Source organism: Ursus arctos, unplaced genomic scaffold, assembly GCF_023065955.2.
Source record: "Ursus arctos isolate Adak ecotype North America unplaced genomic scaffold, UrsArc2.0 scaffold_24, whole genome shotgun sequence".
Lineage (NCBI taxonomy): Eukaryota > Metazoa > Chordata > Mammalia > Carnivora > Ursidae > Ursus > Ursus arctos.
The window spans coordinates 33,666,545-33,687,605 of record NW_026622919.1 but is presented as its reverse complement, the minus strand read 5'-3'; the positions used below and the strand labels follow the sequence as shown (position 1 = coordinate 33,687,605).

Below are 21,061 nucleotides of genomic sequence, written 5' to 3'. Positions count from 1 at the left end.
CTGGAGTGATACCCCTGCCAGCGTCTGCTATTGATGGTGGAATTTTCACTGTAGTTTGTTCACTGTGGTTTCAAGAATAAACATTACGGTTTGTTTTTTGTTTATTATGGTTTATTTTTTAACAATATAGTCTTGGGGCGCCTGGGTGGCACAGCGGTTAAGCGTCTGCCTTCAGCTCAGGGCGTGATCCCGGCGTTATGGGATCGAGCCCCACATCAGGCTCCTCTGCTATGAGCCTGCTTCTTCCTCTCCCACTCCCCCCGCTTATGTTCCCTCTCTCGCTGTCTGTCTCTCTGTGAAATAAATAAATAAAATCTTTAAAAAAAAAACAAAAACAATATAGTCTTAATAAAAAAATTGCTAAGGAACATTAATAAATACAGAATGATTAACACTCACAAAAATAGCTATATGCAAATTAGTAGATGTGCTTGACTGAGACAAAAGTATTTTGAGGTTGTGATCGTGAAAATTATCATAATTTTGAATTACGCGCATCCTTACTTCCGAAGAAAACCTAACTGGATGATGTATTTTGGGAAAGTTGTAACATTAAAAGACAATAAACAGGATATTTAACATCTTTATTTAAATCTTGAGTTATACGCAGCCCATACAGTTCCTGTGCTGCATATTAAATTTTATATATAATGAATAATACTGGTTTTTTAAAAAATAATATTTGATTGCTCCCTATACTGTGCTAAGTACTTCACAGACATTAGCTTCTTTATTCTTCGTAAAATTCTCCTGAGGTAAAGGTATTGTTATACAGTTGACCCTTGAACAACGTGAGGGTTAGGGGTGCTGAATCCCCCATGTGCAGTTGAAAATCTACATATAATTTTTGACTCTCCTGAAAGTTAATTACTAATAGCCTACTGTTGGCCAGAAGCCTTCCTGAGAACATAAATAGCCAATTAACCCATATTTTGCATGATATATATATATATATATATATATATATATATATATATATATAACATACTGTATTCTTACAATTTAGTAAGCTAAAGAGAAGGAAATGTTACTAAGCAAATCATAAGGAAGAGAATATATACACTTACAGTACTATATTTATTTAAAATGACCCATGCAGTTCAAACCCATGTTGTTCAATGGTCAACTATAATTCCTTTTTTTCAGAGTAAGGAGCTATGGCTCAGAAAAATTACATACACTACACTACCTTCCACTTTGGCAGTGCCATCTGAATTTCTTTGTCATGAACATGTTTTATACAGCTCTTTATTAAAATATATATATATATATTTTAAAGATTTTATTTATTTATTTGTCAGAGAGAGAGAGTGCACACAAGCAGGGGAAGCAGCAGAGGCAGAGGGAGAAGCAGACTCCCCGCTGAGCAGGGAACCCAATGCGGGGCTCAATCCCAGGACCCTGGGATCATGACCTGAGCCGAAGGCAGATGCTTAACTGACTGAGCCACCCAGGCATCCCCAATATAATTTTGATAGATGCATTTTTAGAATAGGCAGGTGTATAGTGGAAGCACATGAACTCTGTGGTCAAATGTAAGTTCTGTCTTTATAGCCAAGCAGGTATATGACCTTGAGTCTCTTTGTCCTCAGAAGGATATAAGAACACCTGTCTCCTATATTGTGAAAATTAATAGATGACATTTGTAAAGCTTCTGGCCGTAGTTCAGGTATGTAACAGGGACTCATTAAATGTTTTCTCCTTGTTACTTTATTTTAATAATAATAATAATAATAATAATAATAATAATAATAATATAATGGCAATAGCTCTTACTATATCCCAAAGTTTTTGTTTTGCTCTTTATGTAAATTATGTTTATATACCTATGGGGACTGGTTATAGTATTGTCCTCATTTTATGATTGGGGACACAGACTTAGAGAAGTGGTGGATCCCCTGGTGGAGGCCAGGCGATCTCATTCCAGAGCTTGTATTCTGAACTAACATGTGATTTTCTTTGAGGATATGTTCCCATAACAATAGGTTACATTCTGATATTTCAGGCAATAGTTTAAGTCTCAGAAATTATTATTCCACAACCCCCCCATGTAGTTCTTCCAGTTTTCGATTGTGACTGACCATTTCTTTCCTGATCCTCACTTGATTCCTACAGTAAGTTCATTAGATTAGATATTCAGAGACCCTTCGGATTCTAAAATCTATGATTTGATATTGTTCGGTTATATTTGCAGTATTCTGAGGCAGCTCTGATAGTCCTTTAAGGGAAAGGGATTCATCACCCTGGCTTAAAAAGGAATATGTTGACTTCTTTATGAACTGAAATTAGCCATTTCATGGGGCTTTTGGTGGGGACTACAGAATAGGAATTAACTCCATAAGCTTCTTTACTTCTTAAAACGAAGAACCTCAGGGGCACGTGGGTGGCTTAGTCAGTTAAGCATCTAACTCTTGGTTTTGGCTCAGGTCATGATCTCATGGGTCATGGGATCGAGCCCTGCCTCGGGCTCCACACTCAGCAGGGAGTCTGCTTGAGGATTCTCTCCCTCGGCCCCGCCCCTCACTCGTGCACGCTCTCTCTAAAATAAATAAATAAATCTTTGGAGGGGTGGGAAAAAAGAACCTTGAAACAGTTCTGCCCAAATGGATTTGACTTTAGTGATACTTGTTTCAGTGTGCAAGTACATTTTGCTCAGTCTTAAAAAATGGAGCTGTTTGCCAGGGGAGTGGATGACTCCTGAGTGTGTTTGACTGGCTATTTACATTTGCTTTTGACTCAGGTTTGATCTGTTGCTGCCTCTCCTTCACTCTTTTTTTCCCCGTCTCTGTTTCAGTTTGTCTTCTGTTTCTCTTTCTCCCTCCTCGCTTCTGTCTTCCTATTTGGATAATTCTGCTTTATTTCTGTAAGTGAAAGACTCTCCCAGGATGCCGAATATGTCATTATTTTTATAGCACTCCTTAAATGCACAGGAGATTTTAGCTTGGCTGTAAAGCTCGCTCTTGGCATAAATTTGGCAGATAGTTTTTAGCCTGGGTAAGACTTTTTATTGGGATCATGAAAGTGTTGGGGCGTCACTGCCCTCCACTTTTCTTTCTTGAAGTATGACATTAGTGGTTTTAGCTCTTGTTGACCCTTCTTTTTAAACCAAAGCTTTATAGCTTATTAGTGCACAGTGTGGATTTTTCTTATGATATGTTGGAGGGAAAGAAAAAAAAAACTCCTCTAAGGTTACAAATGGTTTCACTTACCAAAATGATTATTTCTCTTGGAAAGTTTTGTCTTTTCTTTAAAATTTCCGGGAGTTGGGTGGGCTTGATGTCCTCTCTCCCACTCTCTTTCCCTACCCACACTCTCACGTTGGCAGAAATGCTGAGAGCTTTAAGCATAATTCCAGACTTCTGGGAGGCAAATCATTGACCAAGGAATAACCAAGACACACTTTTCTGCTGTTATTTTAAAGAAACGTTTTCAGTCGAAAGGGAAGTAAGGACAGAATACTGCAGGCTTGTCTTTGACTATTTGTTTCGACTATAGAACATAGGACAAATGCTTTGGAACATCAGTAATTACTGTTTCAGGCCACCTTTGGGAATTGAGATCTGTGCTTTTCAAATCTGTACTTAATCTCACACCTCATTATTTATTGGATCAAATACCAGTCTCATTTGCTCAGCATCCAGGTCAGCGCCTTGAGCTCCAAATCAGGCATGACATGTCACCTTGTGAGTTTCTCTGCATTGCCCCCATCTTTCTGCTTTATGAAAGGACTTGATGGAAGCATCTTCATTTTTCCAAGGTATCTGAAGGCTTTACTGAAGTGAAAGTTTGTTGCCCTCTCCCTGAAAATAGTACTTTAAAAACCTTTATCTTTACATTTTGCTTATCAGAGTTACTTTGTCCAGCCTTGGAGCAGAGCATTCTGAATATGAGCCCTGTAGGTCTAAGCTTCTGATGGGACGTCCGCAGGAAACCACTGAAGAAATTTAAGGATTTCCTGGCCAAAGCAAGTAGTGGTTTCAGATTATAACAGAAACCTAGACAGATCCGAGAAGAAGAAGAGTTGTCAATTTTTTATTATCACAAACTGTATAATACATACTTCTGGTGACCTCCCTGGGTTGCCTGTCTGCTGTTGGCTCAACTGTGGACTTTAATGGAGCCATTTCTGCCCTTCCATTCTTTCATCCCTCCCTTTTTATGGGAATAAAAAGTAAATTGGGTGCTCTTTAAATATTCTCAACTGAACGTTTATTGAAAACTACCCTGCCGCAGGGCATAGCATTTTGAACAACTGCCTTGCACCAGCCCAGTTTTCCAGCCAGCTGGTTTACCCCCAAACCTGAAGTTCGCTTTGCTCAGACTTTTAATTTCTTCAAACCAAATGATCACAGAAAAACTTAGGAGGAACCCAGTTTCATTTGTGAGGTTTTTCAATAAAAGTGAAGTGGAGTGTGGCTAGAAAACCAGACCTGTGAAAAGCCATGACTCTGCTGACACTAGAGGAAAAATGACAGAATTCTGATACTACTTGCTTCCAGTGTTCAGGAGAAAAGAAAAAAACGAGGAAGGTGGAAGAGCTTTCGGGCTGGTACACTTTGGGAGAGCAAGGGAAGTGTGGTTGACTTCTTTTGTCCCTTATTGGTACTTTATTTAAAAGTTTCTCCTGGGGTACCTGGGTGGCTCAGATGGTTAAGTGTCTGCCTTCAGCTCAGGTCATGATCCCAGGGTCCTGGGATCGAGCCCCACATCAGGCTCCCTGCTCAGTGGGGAGTCTGCTTCTTCCTCTGCCCTCCCCCACTCCCACCTTTGCTCATGCTCACTCTCTTTCTCTCTCAAATGGATAAATAAAATCTTTTTTTAAAAAAGTTTCCCCTAGTTGTATGCATATATTCTTTCTAGAAAATTTGAAAAGTATAGAAAATTATAAATATAGAATAAAATTTAAAAACTCAGGTGTAATTATTCTTAACATTTTGGCATATAACTTCTTAGTGCCTTTTTATTTAAAAGGTTTTTAAAATCAGCAATATATTAAACAGTATTTTGTAACTTGCCACATTTATTATCAGATTTCCTTCAAGTAATTAAATATTTTTCAAAGCATAGATAATTTAATAGTTATATTCTTTGAATCATTTGTCTAGTCTTCTATCATTAAACTTCTTGGTTTCTGATTTTTTTAACATACTAATTAAGAATAAATAAAATTCTTATATATAAATCTTTGGCTTAAATGTTTCCAAGCATTTAAAGAAGAATTAACATCAATCCTTCTCAAATGCTTCCAAAAATAGAAGAGGAAGGAACACTTCCAAACTCATTTTACAAGGTTGGCAAAACCAGATAGAGACACTATGAGAAAGGAAAATTACAGGCCATTATCCCTGATGAACATAGATACAGAAATCCTTAATAAGCTATTAGCAAACCAAATTCAACAGTACATTGAAAGGATCATATACCATGGTCAAGTAGGATTTATTCCAGGATGCTTGGATGGTTTAATATCCACAAATAAATCAATGTGGTACAGCACATCAACAAAATAAAGGATAAAAATCATACCACCTAAGTAGATTCAGAGAAAGCACCTGCAAAATTCACCTTCCATTTTTGATAAAAACTCTCAACAAAGTGGGCCTAGAGGGAATGTACGTCAGTATAATAAAGGCCATATGTGACAAACCCACAGCTAACATTATACCTAGTGGTGAAAAGCTTAAAGATTTTCCTCCAAGATCGGAAACAAGACAAGGATGCCACCCTCTCCACTTTGATTCAACATAGTATGCAAGACTTAGCTAAAGCAATTAGGCAAGAAAAAGAAATAAAAGTTATCCAAATTGGAAAGGAAGAAGTAAAACTGTCAAAATTTGCATATAACAGGTATTTTATGTAGAAACCCTAAAGACTCCACCAAAATGCTGTTAGAACTAATAAACGAATTCAGTAAATTTTGCAGGATACAAAATCAATATATAAAAATCAGTTGTGTTTCTATACACTAATAACAAACTAACAGAAAGAGAAATAAAACAATCTCATTTACAGTTGCTTCAGAAAGAAAAATACCTAGGGATGAATTTAACTAGCAAGGTAAAAGACCTGTAAACAAAAACTATAGGACATGGATGAAAGAAATCGAAGACACAAATAAATGGAATGATATTACATGCTCATGGATTGGAAGCTTTAAGATTGTTAAAATGTTCATACTACCCAAACAATCTACAGATTCAATACAATAGCTATCAAAATTCCAATGGCTTTTTTTCCACAGAAATTGAACAAGCAATCTTAAAATTTGTATGGAACCACAAAAGACCCTGAGTAGCCAAAGCAAACTTAAGAAAGAAGAACAAGGTGGAGGCATCATGTTTCCTGATTTCTAACGATATTACAAAGCTATAGTAATTAAAACAATATAGTATTGCCATTAAAATAGACACATAGGTAAATAAAACAGAATGGAGAGCCCAGAAATAAACCCACAGATATATGATCAATTAATTAATGACAAAGGAGCCCAGAATATACAATGGAGAAAGACTAGTCTCTTTAATAAACGGTGTTGGGAAAACTGGACCAGTATCTTACACCATACACAAATTTCAACTGAAAATGGATTAAAGACTTGAATATAAAACTGTTTAAAACCATAAAACTTCCAGAAGAAAACATAGTAAACTCCTTGACATTGGTCATGGTGATGATATTTTGGATTTGACACCAAAGCAAAGGCAACGAAAGCAAGAATAAACCAGAAAGCTTCTGTACAGCAAAAGAAACCATCAACAGAATGAAAAATTAACCTGTGGAATCAGATAAAGTATTCGCAAATCATATATCTGATAGGAGGTTAGTATCCCAAATATATATAAGGAATTCATACAACTCCATAGGAAAAAAATTCAATTAAAAAATGGAGAGGATCTGACTAGACATTTTTCCACAGAAGACATACAAATGGCCAAGTATATGAAAAGGTGCTCAGCATCACTAATCAGTGGGGAAATGCAAATCAAACCCACAATGAGAGAGCCCCTCACACCGATCAGAATGGCTATTGTCAAAAAGACAAGAAATTACAAGTGTTGGCAAGGATGTGGATAAAAGGGAACACTTGTGCACCATAAATTAGAATCTGGGGCAGTAAATTGGTGCAGCCACTGTGAAAAACAGTATGGAGGTTCCTCAAAAAATTAGAAATAGAACTACCAAAGATTCAGCAGTTTTTACTTGAAGGAAACAAAACACAAATCAAAAAGATATCTGCATCCCTGTGTTTGTTACAGTGTTATTTACAATAGCTAAGCAATGCAAACCACCTAAGTGTCCATGGGTAGATGAAGGGATAAAGCAAGTGTAGTATATATACAATGGAATATTTTTCAGCCATAAAAAAAAGAAGGAAATCCTGCCACTATTTGAGGGCATTATGCTAAATGAAATAAGTCAGATGGAGAAAGGCAAATACTGTATGATCTTCCTTATATGTGGAATCTAAGCAAAACAAACTGATCTCAAAGATACAGAGAACAGATTGGTGGTTGCCAGAGGTGGGGGGGAGGTGGGAGGTGGTCGCAATAGTGATGGTGGTCAAAAGGTACAGACTTCCAGTTATAAAGTAAATAAGTCCTAGGAATGTAATATATAGCATGGTGACAATAGTTCATAATACCATACGGTATATTTGGAAGTTGCTAAGGGAGTAGATCTCAAAATTCTTCATCAAAAGGAAAAAAAATTGTAACTGTGTGTGTTGATGGATGTTAAATAGATTTACAGTGATGATCATTTTGAAATATATACACATATACTCATGTTGTACACCTGAAATTAATATAATGTTACATGTCAATTTTTTACATTTTTTTAATGTAAAAAAATGGTTAAAATGTCAAATTTTGTTATATGTATGTTACCACAAAAAAAAAAGAGAAGAAAAGTTTTATTTTTGGAAAAAAGTAATTTTAATTTATATTTATATATTATTGAAGTTGAAAATTAAAAAATTGTTAATTGGTCATTGACTATTACCTTTGGAGTTTTCCTATTCTCATTAATTTTAAGATCTCCTAAATATATATAAATACAGATATATATCTATATATCTCCAACTTTAACTTTTAATCTGTCTATATCATTATGGTTGAAATGAGTTTCTTATAGCCAGCATATTGTTGAGTCATGTTTTAAATTATCTACCAATCTCTTGTCTTTTATTTGGTGTTTATATACCATTTAGGTTGAATGTAGCTAAATGTTAGGGCTTAAGTGTACCATTTTATTTATTGTTTTCTATTTGTTCTCTATGTGTTTTTTTTTGTTTGTTTCTTTGTTTTCTTTTCCCTGATTTCCTGTGGTTGGTTGAACATTTTATAAAATTCCATTTTGATATATTTATTTTTTTATTATACCTCTTTGTATAGCTCTATACATATACGTATACATATTTAGTGGTTGCTGCAGGTGTACCACATTAACTATACATAACTTATCACGCTATATTGTGTCATTTTACCAACTTAAGTAAAGCTTTTCCTCCAGTTATATTCCTTTACCTTCCCCATTTATAATATAATTATCTTAAATATTTCCTCAGTATACATTTAAAACTACATGAATGATTGTTACAATTTTTGCTTCAACTCTTAACTATAATTGAGAAAACTTAAGAGAAGGAAAGCTTATTATATTTACTCATGTTTTTGTTTACTATGTTCTTTCTTCCCTCTAATGTTACAAAATTCCTTCTTATATTGTTTTCTTTTTGTTGGTAGAACTTCCTTTAGCCATTCTTTTAGAGTAAGTCTTCTGGAAACCAGTTCTTTTCATTTTTATTCATCTGAGAATGTCTTAATTTTCCCTTCATTCCTAAAAGATATTTTCTCCGGGTATAGGATTCAGGGTTGACGATTCTTTTCTTTAAATGCTCAAAATAATATTGTGTCACTTTTTTCTAGCCTTCATGCTTTTTTCTGATGAGGAATCTGTTGTCATTTGAAGTGTTTTCCCCTCCAGGTGAAGGGTAACTTTTCTCTGGCTGCCTTCAAGAGTTTTTTTTGTCTTTAGTTTTTAGAAGCTTAATTATGATGTATTTTTCCGTAGGTGTATTTGGGAGTGTCCTGTCCAGGGTTCACTTCCTTCTTTAACATGTAGATTTATGTCTCCTGCAAAATTTGTGTAGTTTTCATTCATTATTTTTTCAAATACCATTTTAGCACCCCTCCCATCTCCTCTCCTTTCAAGCCCATTATGATCCAAAAGTTAGGCTTTTTTTTTTTTTTTTTTGAATAATCCCACTGATCCCTAAGATTCTATTAATTTTTCAGTGTATTTTCTCTATATTGTTCAAACTGGGTAATTTCTATTGTTCTTTACAGTTTATTGATTCTTTCCACTGTCTCTCCATTCTGTTATTGAACCTATCCACTGAACTTTAATTTTGCTTATTGTGTTTTTAAGCTCTAAAATTTCCATTTGGTATTTTTCTTTACATCTTCTATGTCTTTGCTAAGAATTTTATTTACCTTGCTGAGGCTTTCCATTTTTTCATTTTTTTCCTTGTTCTTTAAAACATTTTTATCATAGCACTTAAAAAAACTTTGTCAGCTCATTTTAACATCTTTGTCATCTCGGTGTTGGCATCTATTCATTGTCTGTTTTTCATTCAGTTTGAGATCTTCCTGGTTCTTGGTATGTTGAGTGATTTTCAATTAAAATTTCCTAAGATTTGGATCATATTTAAACCTTTTGTTTTAATTGGCTTTCTCAGACATCACTCTGGCAGGGAGAGGTAGAAGTCCTGCTTGGCCAGCATTGCCATATAAGGTCGGGATACTATGGGCAGAGATGGGAGTTCAGTTTCCCATTGGGTCTCCACTGACAATGCCGTGGGGTGGCCTCGTTACTGATGGATGATAACATAAATCCTGACTTCCTAGGCCTCCTCTGATAGCACCCAAGTGAGGAGGAACAGGGGTGTTTCTTTACTGCCAGATGAGGATGGAAGTCCAAACTCTCTGTTTGTTCTGCTCTGACACTCCGTGTATGTTAGGCAGTGTTACTTATTAACAGCTGGCAGGACTAAAAATCCTCACTCCTACTTAGCTTGCTCTGACCCATCCCAGTGGAGGTGTTGGACATCTTGGTATAGCCTCATGAGGGTTAACATCTAGGTTCCCCACTTGGCCTTTGCTGGCATGGGCGGTGGTAGAGCCAGTATTTTTCTGTGGTGTTTGCTAGAGTGATGCAGTTATTTTCTGAAAGTTTCCATCTTGTGAGGCTGTGCCTTTCAAATTCCTTTGGTTAGAGAGTTTTGGTTTAGACTCTTTTTTTTTTTTTTAAGATTTTATTTATTCATTTGAGAGAGAGAGAGAGACAGAGACGGAGAGAACACAAGCAGGGGGAGATCAGAGGGAGAGGGAGAAGCAGACTCCCTGCTGAGCTGGGAGTCTGATGTGGGGCTTGATCCCAGGACCTGGAGATCATGACCTGAACTGAAGGCAGACACTTAACCATCTGAGCCACCCAGGCACTCTGGTTCAGACTTTTTTTGTCCTTATGCATTGGCATTTTCAGGTTTCTGGCTTCTTAAGCTCCAAGGCTGGGATATTTGAGGCACAAAGAAAACTCAAGGATTGCATGTTCCTAGTATCATTACTTGTGTCCCGAAGAGCCTGTCTTGACTACCTTCTTTTCTCCACCTTTCAGAATCATCTGATGTTTGTTTTATATATAATGTTCAGAATTTTTGTTTGTACCTAGCAGAAATGTGCATCTACTGTCTTCCCTTAAGTATAATGAGCTTTTGCAATTTACTCAGAACTTCAGCAAAAATACACTATATATGTCAGTCTGTATATATATATGAAAAAGATCATATATCTTATAAGTGAACCTTTTGTTCCTGATTTGGTCAGTATCAGGAGTCAACAAATTTTATTTCTAAAGAGCCATGCAGTAAATATTTTAGACTTCGAAGGCCATACTATAATGGTAGGTACATTAGAATTGTTCATTTCTTCCTTGATTCCTTCTACTTTACCAGTATTTAAAAGCATCATTTTCAATATTACACAAGCTAAAAACCAAGCTAGAAATTTCATCTACAATGAAGTAAGCTAAAGTTTGCCAACACCGTTTCTCTCTCTTCTCAATATGTTACAAAAGACTGGGAAAGAAAAACACTGAAACCATGATGGCCCTAGAATGTGCCTTGACTAAGTATGAGATTGGGTTTGTATATGAAATCTTGAGACTTGCTAAGTCTGGGAGAAGCTTTGCTTTCTTTCCATTTCTTTTATCTGGTTTTATTTTTTTACAAATAGAGTTTGTAGACTGATCTCTTCTCTGCTAGACACCTTACTAGTAAACCTGCAGAGATCTCAAACTCCAGCTGCCCTGGAAATGAGATGGTATTCTCTCATATGGTAGGTGATTTGAGTTACTGCCTCTATTTCTTCCTTTGTGTTCTGAATATCTTGCAATTGCAATGTCATTACTCAAGGACATAGTACACCTTATAAAATGAAGAACGTATCCCAAAGATCAAGGTATTTTCTTTCCCCAGGTCACTGTGTCGATTCCATGACAAACTGCTAGAATCTGTTGCAAACTAGTTCTACATCCAAGGATTCCAGTGAGCTCTAGAAACGTTCAACAACATTTCCCGAAGTAGGGACTAACTTCTTGGGATTCTGGTCCTACTATTTGAAGTATATATTATTTGCTTGTTTTCTAACCTGACTTTACTGTTTCTTATTCCATACTGACACTGAAAAAAATGCATTATGGTTTTTAGATTACCTTCCCAAAAGTTGACAGTTCTTATGTTTGTCAATTACTTTAATATTCTATATATTTTTAAATGGTTGCCTGGTTGGGAGTCTCTCGACACGACACTTCACGCTAAGTAAGGCTGACAGTTAAGTGATGTGGAAGCCATTATCTCACCTTGTGCTTGCAGGCTGGGGCCTCTTGCCTTTTCCTATTCCATAACAAATAGCATTAGCATTCAGGAACTTTTTAACACCTATTGAGGGCAGGATTTTTATAATCCCCTATAAGGGAGGATTTTAAAAATGAATGACTAAAGCCTAACAAACATAACATACAAAAAAAGAGAACCATGCGTCAGACTTACTTTGGAATCTTAAGTCATAAATCTCAAATTAAATACCAACAAACCAAATTGTACATTACAACAAGAGAATCACTTACCATGACCAAATATGATTTATTCCATGTTAGAAAAATCTGTTGTTATAATATATAATATTAATTGGTCTAGTAAGAAAACATGATAATCTCACTAGATGCGGAAAAGGTGTTTCATAAAATTCAACATTTGTTCATGAGATTTATTCTGTGATAACTAGGAATAGAAAGATAAATCCCTTAAATAATAAAGAATAGCTAGCTTAAATGCCCAGTATTGTTCTTAATGTGGAATATTATTGGCATTTCTTCTAAAATCAGGAATAAAGCAATCATGCCATGCCCATCGTTACACAGTTACTCTGAAAATTCCATACACTGCAGTAATATTAAACCATAAAGAAGATACAATTACTAAGTCATGATTCATAGACAATATAACTTTTGATCTAAAAAATTCAAGAGTATCAACTTTTAAAGAACTAATTCTATTGACCAGATACTTGGTTAATATGCAGAACATCCATACGATTTCTATGAACCAATAAAAACTAATTAAATGAGCTAATACATTAAAAAGTTTCTCTCATGATAGCACCAGAAAACATAAAACATTTGTAAAAACCCTAAGAAGAAATAATGGAAAGTCTACAATAAGGAAAACTGTAATTCTTCAGAGAAATATAGATTACGTACATTAACTATACATCATGTTTCTGAATAAGGAGACTGGCTATTGTAAAAATTGCAGGTATTCCAAATTAATTCAGAATTTTCATGCAGGGATATCTGGGTGGCTCAGTCAGTTAAGTGTCTGCCTTTGGCTTAGGTCATGATCCCAGAGTCCTGGAATCCCAGGATCAAGTCCCGCATCAGGCTCGTTGCTCAGTGGGGAACCTGTTTCTCCCTCTGCCTGCTGCTCCCCCTGCTTGTGTTTGCTCTCTCTCTCTGACAAATAGATAAATGAAATCTTAAAAAAAAAAACAAAAACAAAAAACAAAGAACTTTTATGCAATCTCAGTCAGAATACCAGTGGATTTTATTTCTGTCTCAATAAAATTATTTGTTAGTGCATTTGAAAGTAGAAACAGGCAAGAATTGTTGAGCTAATTTTTCAACTTGGCACTGAGTAGGTGCTTTACTACACAACATTTTATTATGAAAGGTTTCTAACCTACAGAAAAAATTAAAAATATACGACAACAAATATATAAACGTTCTCATTAAACGATTGCCAACATTTTATGATATCTCTCTAGCCAGAATAAAGTTTAAATAAAAATGAATGAACTGTGAGGTCTGTTTTAAGAGTGATCTCAGCTACAGATCCATTTCTTTCCTTTTCTTTAAAGCATAACTCCTCAAGAGAATTATCTGTTCCTGCTATTATCAGTTTCTGTGTGTGTGTGTATGTGTGTATGTGTCTATAGACACTCTCTCTTCTCTTTAACTCCTTATTATAAAAAATTTTGAGGGGCGCCTGGGTGGCACAGCGGTTAAGCATCTGCCTTCGGCTCAGGGCGTGATCCCGGCGTTCTGGGATCGAGCCCCACATCAGGCTCCTCCGCTATGAGCCTGCTTCTTCCTCTCCCACTCCCTCCCCTTGTGTTCCCTCTCTCGCTGGCTGTCTCTATCTCTGTCAAATAAATAAATAAATAAAATCTTAAAAAAAAATCGTTAAAAAAAATTTTTTTTGAATATATGCAGACATAGAAAGAATAGCATAATGAACCCCTGACCATCAGGTAGCTTCAACTCTTGGCCAAACTAGTTTTATATCTTACCCCACCACCCCCCCCCCCAGATTATTTTGAAGCAAATTTCATTTGCTTATTTCATTTATACATATTTCAGTGTGTATTTCCACAATATAAGGAGTCCTTTTTTAAAACATAATATTATCAGGCCCGAAAAACTTAATAATTCTTTAAGATCAAATTTCTGACCCATGTCAAATTCCATGTCAAGTGATTATCTCATTTTTAAAAATCATGTTCCAAGTAAGACCTATTTACATTGCAATTGGTTAATACATCTCATAAGACTCTCTGCATATATAGGTTTCTCTTCCATCTCCTTTTGTCACCTCCCTATATTTTTTGAAGAAACAGGACCATTTATCCTACAGTGTTTCCTTTCCCACAGATGGAATTTTGCTGCTTGCATCCCCATGGTGTTCTTTGGTTTCTGAAATGTCCTGTAAATTGTTAATTACACCTAGAAGATTGGTTACATCGGATTTTATTTTTTAGCAAAAAATACTTACATTTTATGAATTTATGTCATGGGCACCTGAAAAAGGTATATTCTCTGTCTTCTGGACATGAAGTTACATTTATGTTAGATTTACCTCCTTCATTGTGTATCTTCTGATGCCATGTGTATGTATTAAGTTTACACACACACACACACACACACACCTCTTTATCATGGACTTAGAAAAGTGAATTACAATCTCATGCTGCTAATTTTCTCTTGATTTCTCCTTACATTCTGTAGCTTTGCTGTACAGTGTTAATGTTATGTGATAATGTAGATACGCATAACTGTTAGGGATTCATTATAGAATAAACGTAGTATACCTCGGTATCCTTTTTAACATTTCTAAGTGTCCTGTGTGTGTGTGTGTGTGTGTAGTGCTTTTTGTTTAATTAAGATTTTGACCGCTGCTTTTCATTTTGTCATTATGAACATAGAAGGATACCTGTGTAAAGTGTTATGCTAAAAAAACCCAGTATGTTTATACACAATGTTATAGATATAGATATTGGTATTTGAGAAACTAGAAGGAGACAGACCAAAATGTAAATAACTTTTAACCTCTGAGTGATGGGATTATGGGCAATTTAAATTTTCTTCTCTAAAGTCTTTCCAAAGTTTTTTACAGTGAGCTTGTGTTACTTTTATGAGGCTCAAAAACCTATTATTTTTACAGAAGAAAATTGTAAAGAAAGTATGCAAAGTAGTTTAGTTTCTGTAATGTTTTCGGCATATTTTCTTGCCACCGCCTAAATAATGAGCTTGGGGCACTGTTGCACACCAGCCCCCCACCCCCTGTTTGAATCACCACTAGAATCATACCCATGGCTCTTCCAGTGATAGGTTTGAAATGGGAAAATGTGATTGCTAGAAATTGTTACACGAGTGAGGAAAAATTTACCCGAGTCTTTGATATGATTGGAGGTCTGGAAGTAGAACATGGGAGGCCTCCTGAAAATCTGTCCAACATTCACTCAGGCTCTTCTTGGTTCTGAGCCAAATCACAAACCCTTCAGTTGAATTTTTCTGTCCAGACACCGGCTTAAATGAAGGTACACTTCACTTGGAAAGAGCATTTCAGCTTTTGGCTGGAATAGCTGTTGTGGAGGAGCTTCCTTAGATGTGGAGCCGTGAGGGAGTTCTCGGAGTACACGCATTTTCACACATCTGCTAATGCAAAAGCCCCAGTGTGAGCATTAGTACTCAGGAATGTGATGTGGATTTGAGATGATCTCCCCAGGATTTTGGCAGGTCAGGACAAACATTATCTTGCTCCCATATGTTTTTGTAGGATCTTGAAAGGGAAATCATATACATTTCCTTGGACTGACATGCTGAATTTTCCCACATACACCCAAAAACCCTCTCAGCAAAAATAGAGTCAGCACTGCGTGGATATGACATTCGTATATTCAGCATCTGTTGTCAATACAACAATATAACCTGATGGCTAGTGGGAGTCACATAGAGTCTGCATTTACTTTGATTTATGTTTCACTGGCTTATCTCAGAAAACCTGGCGCACAGATAAAAAAAACTGTGAAAGATCCCACATTTTCAATAAGGCCTTTTTCTTTGTTCTATTCTGCATTTCCTTCGGTGCAACCTGCATGGGGCTAGGGTTCCTCATTTTTGCTGCTTCTCCATTGAGAACACTGTTCCCCCACGTGGTCACCTCCTCCCCCAGTTTTGTAGTATCTGATACTCATGTGACACATTCAGTTAAAAACAGCCAGGGAGCCCTTGTGAAGCTAAGAAATTCAACAACAACACACACTGTGTACAGAGACTGGATCTGTTTTTTAATCACCCTTAAACAAACCCAGTCCTGTTTCATATGGGGTTTGATAAACAGTAGGCACTCATTTAATGTTGACTAACCCTTTTTCTCGGTCTTTTCATTCTCCAGTCTCTAGTCCCTCTAGAGAATGATATATCATCTGCCCAGGAGTTTGGCTCCTTTTCTGTGCAAGTAGATTCTTAAAAGCTGAATAAAGATAGCTCTAGCCTCAGCCACTTCATGGTCTGTGTGCCAAGGAGAGCACGTTGGTTGGTTCTCATTGGCATACAAGCTGATAGATTTAGTCTTACTCATTCCGTGTCACAACTCAGCCCTCCTGTAGGACTGAACCTCACTCTGAGAAGGTCATAATCCCTAATCACTATTTGTTTTCATGTTTTGCAAATGAGTTTTCTTGCTACAGTGTCACGTGCCGAATCAGATCTATCCTCCTCCAGTTGGTTCTTTTATCTGCTTATACCACAGTTTTCAGGCTATCAAATGTTATTTAAAACTAGTATCTTGGATCTCTTTCTCTCCTTCCCTCCCTCCCTCCCTCTCTTTCTCTCTCTCCCTCCTTCCACAGATGGAGGGAGGTCAGATGTCTTTGACCTCCTTTCTTTTATTTTATGCTTATTTATTTACCACCAGTGGTTTACTGTTGGATGGTTTCACTGGAAAAAAGATGATTTCCACAGGGAAGCAAGAGCTGGGATTTTGCTCCATAAAGGAAAGCATGCAGAGGGAATATTATCAATTTAATTTATTAACCAAAAATTGGTCTTAGGTTCTTTTCCCGGAGTCTTGAACCACTGAGCTTTGCTTGGTCTGAATTTCTCAGCCTATCAAGGTAGGGATCAGAACAGTATACTTTATTTAGTTTGTTGACTGCATTCTCTTCTGGAACTGTTAGATTACTTTTAACATCTTGTGATCCACAGAAATACTGGTACTGTTGTACCAGTTCTTATTTCATTGCCCCTTGGTACGTTGATATTAGTTCTTATATCCACTGTTGTTTTTTAGGGGGAAAAACATGGGAAAAAAATCTCTAGTTGGGTTTCCCCCCCACTCGTTTTCTTGGGTGAGTTAGACAGTTATTAATTAGATTAAAATGTTCTTCTGTTTTAAAATATGTGAGATTTTCAGTCCTTTGAGAAAATGGTTATAGCCCATTTTCCATATATTACTCAACATTCGTGATCTGCCTGCCAAATGATCCCAGGTGTGGGGTTGCAGCAGGTAATTTCCTGAGCTGTATGGTACAGATGATTTTCTGTGTTAGAAGATGCTATCGGCTCACCTGGCCTCTTAGTGACAGAGAAATCCTTTGTTTATTCATTTAGTAGGCAGATTAACCCTAATGAATATTGGCTTCCTGGAAATAGATACAGGTGACAATGGCAAAGTGAGGAGTGGGGAGAAGTAAGACAAATTCCCTTTTCTTTCTTCACTTAGAAATAATGGTGGCTTTCATTAGAGAGTGTTTTAAGTCAGAAAGGAATGCAAAATATTTTAATTCAAAGGCGAGATTTAAATAATCAACCTGTAGTTTTTAGTTTTGAACGTCTTTAGATGTATATTCAGAAGAACTAAAGATTTTCTAATTTTGGCAAACAAGTTAAAAGTTTTATGTCTTTCAAATTAGACTTACAGGAAAATATTTAATTGAACACTTCGTGCTGGTTTGGGCACCAACAGTCATTTGAAGAGGCAAATGCAATCCTAATATGTCCTTGCCCTCAGTTAAAATTTTATGAATTAAAAATTGTATCATTCCTCAGCCTCTCCTAGCATGGGAAGGACAATGTGTGCTGTGCCGTGTTCATTTCTATGGTCTTTTCATACCACCTCAGTGACATCTTTATATGTTTTCTGGGGAACAAAGATGAAGGACTAATCTAGCCATTAGAAAATTATTCAGGGTCATACTATAAATTGTAAGGAACTTTTAAGGTTAAGCTATTCTAAATTCTTTGCTTTGCAGTAACATATTGGCAAAAATTATTTATATGAATATAATTATGGATATTTGATGTAATTGTCAACAACATATGATGAAATGTTTCTGATTGCAGCTCTTAAGTTTTGCTTACTGAAGGAAGGAATACTTTACAACATTTTTCTGTGAATGGTTTTGGAGATACATTATTCCCAAGACATGAGTGTAGAGACACAGATGTGAAAATCTCTTAACGTTCAACCAAACTTTTCCAGATCTTACCGCTATAATTTATTCTGCATTCTCCAAAGACTCCCCAAATGTCTTCTTTTACATAACTTTATCCATTGGAGGAAAAGTTAAAATTATTCTCTTCTACATGCTAAATGATGGAGATAGACTTTTCATGATGCATTTTGTAGTTGACTATAAAAGCTCTAGGATTTCAAGGGAGAAGTGAAAAAACAGAGTTTACTTCTCTATGAAGATTTAAAATTTATGATTTCTCTTAGCTATAGGGTTGAGACTCTGCTTCAACTGTGTTATGGAGAGTTCTGAATAATGTAAGAAATATATGAATCGGAGGCTGTAATAAATTCTGAATGAATCTTTGGGTTTTTACTTTAGATTACTTTATCCTTAAAACTAATGTTTCTATAACCTCTGACCGAATACAGAAGATCCATAGCACTTCCAAGGGTGAGAATTGTTCCTGGCCTCGTGTGAGTAGTTGAATTCGTTCTGATTGTGTGGTGCAGGATAGCATGTGATATGAGTATATCAGAGGCGTATTTACAAATTCTTAATTTATGTATCACCCTGCCAAAATATGAAGCCATCCTTTACTGAATTGTCAGGAATATTTTCAAAGATACTGGAAAAAAGAGGAAGCAATGTATATGTGTCCTGTTATCTTCAGCTGAACCACTGCCTATGTTAACTGGCTTTTTCTTTCCTTTTAGTGAAAAACCAAAGGACAACAGTCATTATACGATTTTGTATTTTAAGTATTTTCATAATCCAACATAAATTGGCCCACCCAAGGATTATGTCTGTCTTATAAAGATGTGTTTACATAGTCATTGGGTGAAAGATTGCAGAAGTTGAACCACTAGTTTTGAAAGTTGAGCCAGACCAGGAAAAATCAGGATACAATTTGGCACTTATGGAGACGAAATGATTTCCTTTTTAGCTGCTGATTTCTACTGGGAAATGTATCCTTGGACTGAAAATTGCATCCGGAAAAATGTTTATGTAGTGTTTTTCAAATGACTGATTATTCTTCTAACCTTTAACATGAACTGTGTCTAATTTTGGTCTCTTTTAACTCTTTCACTACTGGGGAACTTTTCTCTTTGTGGGAAAAAATACTGCTAACAAAAATATCTTTACTACTTTGGATACAAGAATGGCTTGTATGGCAATAACAACATAAAAGGTGTTAAGATTTCTTCTTGAGTTATTTTTCCAGCTGATACCACGATGCCCGACGTTATCCACCCCTTATCACAGGTGCTTATGTTTTATGTTATGATGCATCTCTATATTTTGATGCAATAGTTTTAGTCTGCTAGAACAGCTACATCTCCCCCTCTTGTTCCACCACCACCTGTGCATGAGAAGTAGGAGCTTCTTGGATTATTTCCATGGGTTATCTTTGACCCATGCGTTCTTCACGAAGATCAGATTATACTGTATTTTCTTTCTTGTTTATTTTTGTGGCTTTTCTGGCTAAGTGATTGCCCATCACAGGTTGCAGGGGTCTTGACTTCATGCTCTCTCTATTCAGGAACCTAGGTTAACTGAGGCTTCAGCAATGAATTATTGCAGGTGATGATGGTGGGGTGGGGAAGAGGGGAGGGGACACTGGAGGTCTCACGCTGGTCACATCTCATAATTCACGGGTTAGAACTGTGTTGTCCGGTATGATAGCCACCAGCTCCATTTGGTTATCTAAATTTAAATGAGGGATAATTAAATAAAATGCATAATTGAGTTCCTTGTCGCCCTAGCCACATCACAAATCTACCATATTGGACAACAGAAATATAGAACATTTCCATTACCACAGGAAGTTCTGTTGGAGATGACTGGACTAGAATGTTAAAGGGACCAGAATGTTAAATGGTCCTCTCGTCCTCCTGCCAGAGCTGGGGAAGAAGCAGATATTACCGAACTGCAGTAATGTCTACCACCATTGGTAAACTATATGCTTGCAAATACACCCTGAGATACTCTAAATCCTTTTTTTCCCCCACGTGTGTGTGTGTGTTTAAAAAGTGAAGAGGGTGAGATAGATGGATACACATGCACACACATATGCTGCCTCTGACTGCATGAAAAAGAAAACATAAGAAACATGCACTTGAAATTAACATTTTGCCAAGGGGAGTCCTCTTCTTAGATATCCTTTTGAGGGAAGAAAATGTACTGCGTTCGTGTGGCTCTGGAAAGAAACACCACAATTCCCATTGAGCTCAGAAAATATGATTAAGGAATTTGAATGTAATTACCCAAAGTTTGGCTTTTCTTTTAAAGAACCCATTCATTTTAGAGATTCCTTGATACTGTAAATCTGACAACTAAATCTGGTTTTTTTTGGAAGACTTCCACCAGGAATAGTGAGAATCAAGGATGAGTACATAAAAAAAGAAGCCTATACATCAAGGACAGCCTGAGCAATATTATGTTTTGACTTAAATCAGATTTTATCTATGGCTGATATACAGAGGGGATATTTAGTGGAACGTGCGGGGCTTTGTTCAAGATTCGTATCGTACTTGATTGGTGTACGAGCTTATTTAAGTGAATGTTGGGGCAACAATAAATATATGTTCAAGCAAAAGCACACTACAGTTATTTCTGAACACAGTAATAATCGTAGACTTGGAACATTTTCTCTGTTTTCAAAGACAAAGTTCTTTTTAACCCACAATCGATGGATTAAAATTTGGTAT

General features: G+C 36.3%; 1 protein-coding gene across 21 annotated transcripts in view; it reads left to right on the top strand.

Moving 5' to 3' along the window:
* The window catches only part of BCAS3 (BCAS3 microtubule associated cell migration factor), a 578,553-nt gene that overhangs the window by 336,846 nt on the left and 220,646 nt on the right, over positions 1 to 21,061 (top strand). For 2 of the 21 annotated variants that reach the window (XR_008961213.1, XM_026517502.4), the window contains one exon: positions 1 to 21,061. This exon is cut by the window's left edge; it is cut by the window's right edge. The exons of the other annotated variants lie outside the window; for them this stretch is intronic. The gene's annotated coding sequence lies outside the window, so the exon portion shown is untranslated. 21 annotated transcript variants of the gene reach the window in all.